Source organism: Falco biarmicus, chromosome W (assembly GCF_023638135.1).
Source record: "Falco biarmicus isolate bFalBia1 chromosome W, bFalBia1.pri, whole genome shotgun sequence".
Lineage (NCBI taxonomy): Eukaryota > Metazoa > Chordata > Aves > Falconiformes > Falconidae > Falco > Falco biarmicus.
The window spans coordinates 18,888,286-18,899,295 of record NC_079310.1 but is presented as its reverse complement, the minus strand read 5'-3'; the positions used below and the strand labels follow the sequence as shown (position 1 = coordinate 18,899,295).

Below are 11,010 nucleotides of genomic sequence, written 5' to 3'. Positions count from 1 at the left end.
GCTCGAGGTAATAATATGAGCAGCTTTTTTGAAAAATTTGATAACTGGGATGACAAACTCCCTATTGGTCCTAGCCCTCAAGAAATCGAACTAGTCGATTCACTAAATGCCTCTTATTGTGTATATTTGAATTCTTCCCGGTACCCTTGTGCTGGTGAAGCCTCTAACATGCCTTGTAGTACAACTGCTATCACTCCCGTATATCCAATTAAGAATCAGTTTAATTGGAGTGTTTGGTGTAACCATACCAGTCGAAATCTGTCTAATCCTGCACCTGGAGTATTATATCCTAGGAAATTACCCCCTGGTTTGTTTTTTATTTGTGGTAATAGAGCATGGAATGGAATACCCTCAATGCCTGTAGGTGGTCCATGTACCATCGGTCGTCTGAGTTTAGCCTTACCACATATTCATCCTAACAAATCAAATCCAGTGAGATGGAGAAGAGACACTTCCCAGATCCTTGGTAACACCTGTGATGATAACGTTCAACTTTGGAACAAATGGGAGGTATTTTTTGCTTCGTTATTTATCCCAGGTGCCGCCGCTGCTCGGGCCCACAAAAATTTAGAAACGCTGTCTTGTTGGGTGGTTAAACAAGCCAACCTCACCAGCAGAGTTTTATCAGACCTAGCTGATAGTTTAACTATTGTTCAACATGCTGTTTTGCAAAACCGCATGGCCATTGACTTTTTACTATTAGCACATGGACATGGCTGTGAAGATTTTGAAGGCATGTGGTGTATGGACCTTGAAGATAATTCAAGCTCCGTACATAAAGAAATCAAACAATTGATGGAACATTCTCAAAAAATTCAACAAGATGTTGGATTTTTTGGCCTTGAAAGCTTAACAAATTGGCTTGGGATAGGAGGCTGGTTAAAAAGACTGTTGCAAAGTGTGTTGCTTATAGTAATAATTGTTATCATTGGATTTATATGTTTAAGCTGTGCTCTCTCTTGTATTCGAAAATTATTTGAGCGTGTAACTGGACCAGTTTTCCTTGTCCAAAAAGAAAAAGGGGGAATTGTTGCAGAATGGATGAAAGAGAACAGCCACGGTTCCATAGAAGGACTGTGTGATACAGCTTTTGACATAAGTCTGGAGTGAACCAAGCTAGGCCGCAGCGGGAAATTACCAGGCTTGCTAAAAATGGAAAATTACCAGGCTTGCTAAAAATGGAAAATTACCAGGCTTGCTAAAAGGGAAGAGAGATAAGGTCATGCTGACCTTGTGCCTAATGTTGTAAATAACTTTGAGGAATTCGCGTAGACAAGAGAGGGAAAAAAAATATATGTAGCTAGCTATCCGCAGAAACCGCAAATAGGAGGATGTATGAAAGTGTAACCCTTTAGAGCTTAGCCAATCAGCAGATGATTTGTAGGCATAATTAACTGGAACTGTATATAAGACATAATCGCGCCATAATAAATCGAAGCTTGCTCTATCACTCATATTGAGTTGGCTGCTTGCTTTCCCTTGCTCGTCGCATTTACTGAATATGTAAATAGTTAGTCATAAGTTAGTAAGTATTTAGGAATATGGTTATGAAAGTATTAATGCTGTGAGAGCTCATTATCTAATACCAGTGAAGTGTATGGCATTGTGCAATGTGAAAAGTAGAGACCCTTTCACCAAATACATCAGGGAAATATGTGTGTGCATTCTGTCTGATCTTTACCTTATTGTATTGAATATATATATTTTTTAATATATCACATTATATTGCAATTATTTATCACAGGGGCTGCAGCCTTCCAAACTACCTATGAGATAGTTGCCCGTGTTTCTTTAACTTTTATTGAGAACTGGGCAATGGAACTTGAATGTCTTTAGTGGACTTTGAAATACTTGTCACATGCTACAATTAAACAAGACCCCAGAAATAAAAGAAACCCACTTTGACAGGCTTTATCCGGCAAGATCTATACTATCTCTACTTATCTTTGGTGAACTGTCCAACTTTACATCTGCTTTCTGGGAAAGCATTTTCTTTTTCTGTCTCAGCAGGAAGAATTCAGCTTCTTGCATTGAGATAATAAAGACAGACTGAGTGACAGCACAACAAGTATACAATAACACTTAATCCTTATTTTTGTATTTGGTTAGGTGTTTCAACAACATTCATGTTGAAATCTTGTCAGAAATCCACTGTTTCTTTCCACTTAGAATGTGAGACACAATAAGAATTGGGAGTAATGTTTTGTAACTTCACTAGCAGCTCCCCACCAAAACCTCCTGCTTCTATTGGGTGATCTAACACATTTTTGGGAAACAGTTTCTAGGAACAGTTCACTGTTCACACTTAGTGGTCATGGGAACAAACTGTTTCATTTGAAAGGTTAGAATAACTAACTATCTACCAGATCATCTTTTTGAAAGCTTTTGAATCCTTTTTTTTCCCTCTCTAAAGGTGTGGATAGTTTATTGGATGTGAGTTCTGAAGCTGACCAGCAAGATCTACTTCTGTTGATGCAAGCAAAAATCACTTCCTTGACATTGCACAATAAGGAGCTAAAGGACAAATTACAGGTGGCATATTTTTGTGCTGTTCTAGTTCTCTGTTAATCTGCTAGCAGAACAAAGACCTGCTTACTGTTTTAGAGAGATGTGCTGTGAAGATAATTTAATGAGCTTGTTGGTGGTAAGATCATGGAAACACTCTGTCCCAAAGGATTCAATCAGTGTTTTGATCTTCTCATTTTTCCCATAAATTACTGAATAACTGTTTATTATGATAACCACATTCTAAAATATGTTAACAGTTGTATTAGCAGAATTTTAATTTGCATAGCTTTGATTATTAGCTTATGGAGATCAGACCAGACTTTCAGAGGAGCTTGGCACTTATTGCCTTCTCTTGCTGTAGATGACTAAATGGGAGCAGCTGCATTTTGAATTTTTCTAAAAACTTTTTTCCATGGTGCTTTAATTGTCTGTCTCTGTAGGATGTGGCAAGATTTCCTAGCTTGCTCTATTCTAAAAAATATAATCATGTACTTGTTTTTATTGTGCAATTGTTTGGGTTTCTTTTTGCACAGGAAAGAACACCTAAAGAAATGGATTCAACCACAGAAACTTATCGTTCATCCCAAACAGAGTTTGATCAAACAGCAGACAGATAAAGTGAGTTCTCCGCTCAGGAGCTGAGGTCTACAATAAATGTCACCCAAATTTAAGAAAAATCGGCAAGCCCCAGTGAAGTAAAAATGAAATACCTCCAGGAAGACTTAAAGGATATGCAGAGGAAATTAGAGAATTCTGAAGCCAAAAGAAAGCACATAGAAGCTCAGGTCCAGTCTAGAGTCCCCAAAACAGATCATTTAAATAGCACAGACATTTCAGGAAATGGTTCTGATCTTAACGTAAAGTTCCAAGAAATCCAAAACAGATACGAGGAAGCTGTGAAAGAGGTTTTGAATGTACAAAGGCAAATGAAGCTGAGTGTTTTTTCCTCTGAAAGTGAAGAAACCAATTCTGAACTGAGTAGGTTGAAGGTTACATGCAAAGAAGTTGAAATGCTTAAGCAAGAATTGAAGAGAGCATTGGAGGAAAGTGAAAGACAAAAAGAGAAAGTGAGAGCACTACAGAAAAAGTTTGAAGAAAGAGAAGAATGTGGCAAGCAAATTGTCTGTGGAAGAGTGTGAGGAAATAAAGATTTCATATTGTTCAGTTATTGATAACATTAATCAAGAGAAAGCATTGTTGATTGACAATGAGAGGTACAAAGAAGGGCAAGAAGAAATTAAAAGGCTACAGGACAAGCTGACAAATTGGACACAGTTGGAATCTAGTGCTGAAGCTGGAGAAATGAAAGATGCAATGCAAAGAATGATAGATGAGCTCAACAGAAAACAGTGAATTGTCTCAGTTGTACAAAGCACAAACAAAACTTGAAGACTATAGGAAGACAAAAGCTCTAGATGATATAGCTTTGGACTACATTCCTAGGGATGAACATGAAAAACTGATCCAGGTAACAAATTCTTTGAAAAACAAAGCAGAGAATGAGTTATCAGAAATGAAAACCCAGTACACAAAAGTATTAGATGAAGCAGAAGTACTAAAGCAACTATTAGACACTCAGAAACAAATGCCAATCACCGTCAGGTGATGAATGGACTCAGAAATACTGTAAAGGAAATGGAGGAAGAAATAAATGAGCTGAAAGGACTGCTTACCAACAAGGAAAGTGAAGTAAGAAACCTACAGAAGGAATTACTGGAAGAAAAAGTTGCAATTAATGAAGCAATGGTACCCAAGACTACATATGAAAAGCTCCAGTCATCATTAGAGAGTGAAGTTAGTGTTTTGTCTACCAAACTGAAGGATGTAATCAAAGAGAAGGAAAATGTGTCTTTAGATGCTATGCAACTGAGAAATTAAGTTTTGCACTTGAAAGAAGAGAAAGAAGGTATGCATACTCTACTTGAAGCAAAGAAACGGGAGGTGACTGGTCTTCACCAAAAGTACCATCAAGCTCAAGATGATCTTGAAATGAAAAGATATTCTGAAAGCTCATCAAAACCAAAAGAGGATAAAGATGAAAAGGTTAGTGATTCAGGTAGCACATGAGTTCAGACTGCAAAACATGTTGGATGGTGCATGGGTGACCTAATAGACAATGTTGTGTCAAGTGTCACAGTAGAGTAACTTCTGAGTGCATTTGCCCATCTAAAAATTCAGATATCAAAGTCAAAGAAGTTTTCAATATGTTTGACTTTACAGTTGGTTTTCCTCTTCTGTGGAGATATGCATGACCTTTCAATTTACCTCTTTTAAGTTCTGCTTAGGTTGGATTCACACTGTTTAGGCAACTGAAGTCAAAGAATTGGGATTTACAGCAGGAAGAGATTCCAGAGGAGACAAGAAAATAAAATATCAGAAAGGAACAAAATTTCACTGAGTTTACTATATCATCTCAATGTCAGCATGAACCAACTATTTTTACTCTGCAACTACCATATCTATCACTACAAATTTCTTTATAAAAAGCTATGTATTTTGTTGGCTGTGAATAGCTGGCCTATGTTTGGTATGTTTTTGTCTTGTGTTCAGCAGCAGTGTCTGTAAAGGTGGTAAATGTTTACAAACAATCCTTGTTTGTAAATATTGCTGGCTTTCAGAACAAGGAATGCATTTTAAATTGGCAGGGCTACGAGGGGGGACAGAGAAGCATTAACCCTTTGCTTACATGTCTGTCCATTGAGTTTACATCTTGGTTTTCCCTACTTCTTAAATTTAAGTCACAAATACTCCCAAGATGAGACCCATGAATATACAGTATGCCTTGTAGCTTTTCATGAAAACCTATTTTTGCCTCCCTAGATCAATGAAATGTCCAAGGAACTTAGCAAATTAAAAGAAGCATTGAACAGCTTTTCTCAGCTTTCCTACTCAACCAGTGCCCCCAAAAGACAAAGCCAGCAGCTGGAGGCATTACAACAAGTGAACCAGTTGCAAAACCAACTGACTATAAGTGTGATAATTCACAAACCCATTATTCCCAGTTCTCCCAAGATGTGTGTGCCATTCCTGACTCTGCCTTATTTAAAATGGAGCACAGTCAATGAGTACAAGGAAAGGAATTTTCATCCAGAAATTCTATAATGGTCTGAAACATTTTGGAATCTGCAGTTCACAAATTGCTCCTCAGAAACAGTCTAACTAAAGAAAGCTGTTTCCCCACTATATTTCCTCAGATAAATAGTAGAGCAAAGTTCCTGTACTTGTAGTAGAATGCAGTGGCCAGACCTGCTGCTGAGACCCTGATTTGTGAAAAATATGGACAGTGTGCAGTGGATTTGTGTTTTTTCTCAGGAACTTGTGGATTGATTCATCAGATGAAGTCTTTTGGTTTTTTTTAAGCTAAAATAAGTTTGACTTCTTGAAAGAAAATAGTCACTGAAGGTGTGAAGTTTCAAATCAAGCAAGTCCATAGGGAGCACAGTTTATTCTCTGAACTTCTCTAGTGCTTAAAGATTTTTAAGATTGTACTTGTTTGTGCATGAAAGGTCCAGTCTTCTAAGCCAAGTTGAGCCATTTCCAAGAGCTTGCCTGTCCAAAAGAGCATTTTAGTTCACTGTAGAGTGTGAAAAAAAGGTACTGTCCGCCAGAGGCCTTTGAGAGCTCTGGAGTAACTCTGAAAAGAAAATTCCCAGCCTTAATGGCTTACCTGGTGTCTGCTCTCCTATCCTCCCCAGCAGACAGAAGAGTCAATATGTATATGAGCTAGAAAAATTCCCTTGCAGTGGGAAGAAATAAATAAGCATACTGCATCCTGTCAGTATAAAGGCCCATGGCTGTTTATTATCCCAGTCCACCAAGTCCAAAAGGAACCTTCATCTCCCACTGCTCAAGGACCATCAAAGTAGTGTAAGGTACAAAGATATTCAACATATTAGGAAAGTGGGTAGTATTTAAAACAGGACAAAAGCATTCTTTCCTTCTTGTAGGCTAGCTTTCCTAACAGCTTCACATTATTTTGGAAAGATGGCTTCTGGGATGTGGCAGTCTGTGATAATGAAAAAGGAGTTTGACTTTCCTTGTTTGAATGTTTAGTAATTAGCTGAGGATTTCATGGGTTGAGACCTTTGTAAGCACCTCTTCTTCCCTGGGAAGGCATTAGCTGACAGATGGGTCACTAACATCAGGGAAGAGCTCGGTTGCAGTTGAGGGTTGATTTGTCAGAATATTGTTGGCTTTCCTCAATTCTGATTGCTGATAAGCTCAGAAGTAGAGTATGTGCTCATTCCACATCTTTGAAACTCAGCACTTCTTACAACTACTGTCATCTCACAAGCTTTTTTTACTGGAATGGGTAGAATTACAGCATTTCTGTAGACTACGCTTCCGAGCAAATTCTGTTTTGGATGGCTAGTGGCACAGTACTGTCTGAGCTGGTTTTCCATGCATGCATAAAACTATGGTTTGTAATTCCCCAGAGCTCCCTAAATCTAGTTGGAGAGTTCTGAATTCAACAGTTCTGAATGCTCCGTGACTTTCTGCTTAACTATTTTCTAGTAAACAAAGAAACAGCATCAGGAAATTTTCTCAGTTTACAGGATGCATCTTCTCTGTGCTGTGCAGGTATGGTTGCATATTTTCAGTTACAGAGTATTGGTATTTTAATGAAAGATGTTTCTTCTGCAGATCTAGTAAAAACTTTGCATTTTTTATCTAAGTCATCCTACCCAAAAGGTATGACTGTTTAAACACAAATTTAACACTACTTCCTTTTGGGAAATTGATGTAATTAATATACCTAAAAAATAGTTTGTAAATCTTCTTACGGAGTAAAGTGATGCTTGAATTCAATCATCTTTTCTTTTTCCCCTTGTCTAGGGTCAAATGGATGAAGATGTCCAGAAAGTGCTTAAACAAATTTTATCAATGTGTAAAAGCCAATCACAGAAAAAGTAAAGAAAAAAGCCAAGGAAAACTCCCCATTTTTATTAATTATGTCATGGGTGTTTATCTAGATTTGCCTTATAAGATTTAAAATAGACAATTTGCTGCTTTTGTGTTATTGTGCTATTTGTGAGGTGGATTTGTTTGTCTCTACCACTTCCCATGTGCATTTGTATGTGCAGTAACTAAACACATGCTTGCTTTTCATATCCAAACTGCAAGTATGTTCTTCAGACTTTTCGCTTAGGCCACTCCATGTCATGTTTACCTTGAAAGTACTTTCTGGTTTCCTCAAATAGAGGGAGGTTAATCTAGAGCAGGGGTCCTCAAACTATGGCCCACGGGCCGGATACGGCCCCCCAGGGTCCTCAGTCCGGCCCCCGGTATTTACAGAACCCCCCCACCGGGGTTTGGGGGGGGAAACCAAGCAGCCGCAGATGACCTCCTGCCACTTCATCCGCGCGCCAGCCCCCTGTTTAAAAAGTTTGAGGACCCCTGAAGAGGAAAGCACTCATGTTGCCTAGGTAAAGGTGAAATTCTCCATTAGGTCTTCTGTACTGTTTATAAGCTGCATCTTGTTATTGGGGAGTAATTTAGTTGCTTGATGTTGTAGCACTCAGATTCCTGACATATTGCCATATGCAGTCTTTGGCAGAGCAGAAGTGAGCCTTGCAGCAGTGAGCAGAAGTAGATATTTATGGTAAGCCAAAATATCAAACAGCTACACTTCTTAATATAATATTTAAGATTAATACACCATAAGGTAGCTGTCCCAACCCATCCAATGCACTGAGTACACAAAAATCATACCATGCTTCATAATTTCCTTGAACTGCCTGATAGTAAATGAAACTATTTCAAAAAGTAAAATCATTAGTTTATTGAAGTTCTGTACAAAGCAGTACAGAAGGGTCTGTATAAACAACCCTTTATGACAGATTTAGCTATCTATGCAAGTGTTGGCCATGAAGCTCAGGAACAAAACCAGAACATATACTTTAGACAAGGGATTCTAGTGAACACAGGATGTTTACAGTGAATGTCAATGTCTCATACTTCCTAACTTTACTTTTGTAAAGAACTTCTCTTTGGTATATTTTTATTGGCCCTCTAATGATTTATATTTTTTTTTGTAACTGAACCATTTTTTCTACATAATGTTTGTATTAAGCTTATTAACAAATATTTTTAGGTAATCATGCTTTAGAGAGTTTCTTTTTATACCCACAAGTATTCAGTAATAGTGAAGCATAGTGAAGAGTTTTCAGTGTGAAAAAAAGATCATTATAGAATAATAGACCTGTCTGTCAGCATGGTCCAGAGCAGTGAAGTGTAAAATGCAGTTCAGCCTGCTGTTTCAGCAAATGTAGAAATGATAGGTAGAGAACAGTAAAAGGTGTCAAAAATGTCTGTGTGTTGTTTCTAGAAGCCAGGATCATCAGTAAAGCCTTTATCAGCACTTCTAAATTTAAAAGTCAAATAAAAATGCCTGATGTGGTATAATATGAAACTGTGGAAAAATGTTTCTAAGCATACACTGCACTTGAGGGTACAGCCATTCTAACTAGCTTGCAGCTTCACTATGGTATTTGTTTTATTCCTGTTACTGGGTATGTCTCTAACAGAGAAATCTCTAGAGCTATATAATCTATTAAATTTATATACAGTCATAATATGACAAGGGTCAGCAGTGCCTCAGGCTGACTGGACTCATAGTGCACTTTAATAATTCCTAACTCTGATAAAACTAAAATGGATTTTAAAAACAAAACCAAAACTCACACCTTTGCATCAGTTAGACCTTGGTGTTACTTTTCTTGGGTGCTTTAACTAATGCCTGCTAATTTTGAAAAGTATTTTATAGTTAGATGGTTTTAAAAATACTCCAAAGATATGTGAAAAGAATTTTTTTGCAGCACTTCAAAATGAACAACAAGATTTTAAGCATGCTAGTGCTGCAAAGTATAAAATTTGATAAACCGTTGTGTAGGTTGCCTGATGGATTTAGTCATCTACTTTGTTTTGGTTTGTATACAATTATCTTTGCGGAATATTAAAATTACACACTACAGCATAGCAAGTTTCTTTATATGTAATTTACAAGAAGTTTCCTTATGCAGCAAATAAACAATTTCCAATTTTTTCACCTTTCTTCTTTTTGTGCCTTCATTTACTTTTTGTATTGAGGGAAATCTCAATACACTGTTTTAACATAGTGCAAATATGTTCTATAGCTCTTGTTTAGATAGCTGTCAGATGTACTGGGGTTTCCTCCCTGAAACTGCCACTTGATGATTAACTTTCTTGATCTGTCAGGTAGAATAGAATCCACTCCAAACCCCATGCAACCAGTTTTGCAAATTATGCCTTCTATCTTGATTGCTAAATTCAGAGCCATTTTTCACGGGGACATCCTACTAGAGGTAATAAAGGTTTCCCATTCATCACTGGATGCATTCCAACTAAGTTTAAAACAGCCTTAGACCAGTAGCACAGATCAGTGGTCCCACAATTGTTCAGAACTGCAGTTCTCTATCACTTAGCACTTCACGCACAGAACTACAGTGAAACTATATGTGAGTATATATATATACGTATTCATATGGATATGTATACTTCTCTTTAAACTTAGCAATAGTTACAGTCAGCTCCATTGTCTTTTTATCATCTCTCTCTCCTGAGTTTTATTTGAGAAACTAGTTTTTCAGTAACTTATTTCCTAGTAATATCTTCTTATCTGAGGGCAGAACACACAAATACCAAGAACTTCTTTTGGGTGAATCCTGTGGATCAAGTAGCTTTTTAGTCTCTGTCCTGCTTTTGGCTGGGATAGTTATTTTTTCTTCTCAATAGTTGGTACAGTGCTGTGTTTTGGATTTGGTGTGATAATAATGCTGATAACACACCAGTAACTAAGCGCCATGCAACTGCTCGCTCGCTCCCCCCCCCCCCCCCAGGAGATGGGGAGAAGAATCAGGAAGGAATGTAAAACTTGAGGGTTATACAATTCAATAATTAAAATAAAATAAAAATAGAAAATATATAATAATAACAATTATAACGAAAAGGAGGGAGAAGGGGCAAGGAATAAAATCCAAAGGGAAGGGATAAAAGAAAACAAGTGATGCACAATTGCTCACCACCTGCAGACTGATGCCCAGCTGGTCCCTGAGCAGCAATTGGCAGGCCCTGGCCAACTCCCCCTAGTTCATATACTCAGCATGACGTTCTATGGTATGGAATACCCCCTTGGCTAATTAGGGTCATGTGCATAGGACTTTGTTGGGATCTGTGAGTAATTGTGTGTTGTTCTGGTCATAATAAATCATCTCTGGCACAGCTAATTCCCTCAGGTACTGGATACCTCCCTCTATTGCAGTCCACTTGCCTTGGCGACATGTAATATCCTCCTTGAAAGGCTATCTTTCCTTCACGCTTGACAAGTCACCTCCAAAGACTGAGGACTTGTGTCTCTCTTCCAGTCGCCTTGTCAATGCCCTCTTCCCTAGAAAGTGATCCCAGATGCTTGGCTTCTCTGCCCTCTAATTCCAAACTATTAGCCCTGTTATCCAGCATCAAAGCAACCAGGTGACAATGTGC

At 37.9% G+C, this 11,010-nt stretch overlaps 1 pseudogene; it reads left to right on the top strand.

Annotated features, from left to right (window-relative positions):
* Positions 1–678: 678 nt before the first annotated feature.
* LOC130141918 (ankycorbin-like) lies at positions 679–9,525 on the top strand (annotated as a pseudogene).
* The last annotated feature ends 1,485 nt before the right edge of the window (positions 9,526–11,010 follow it).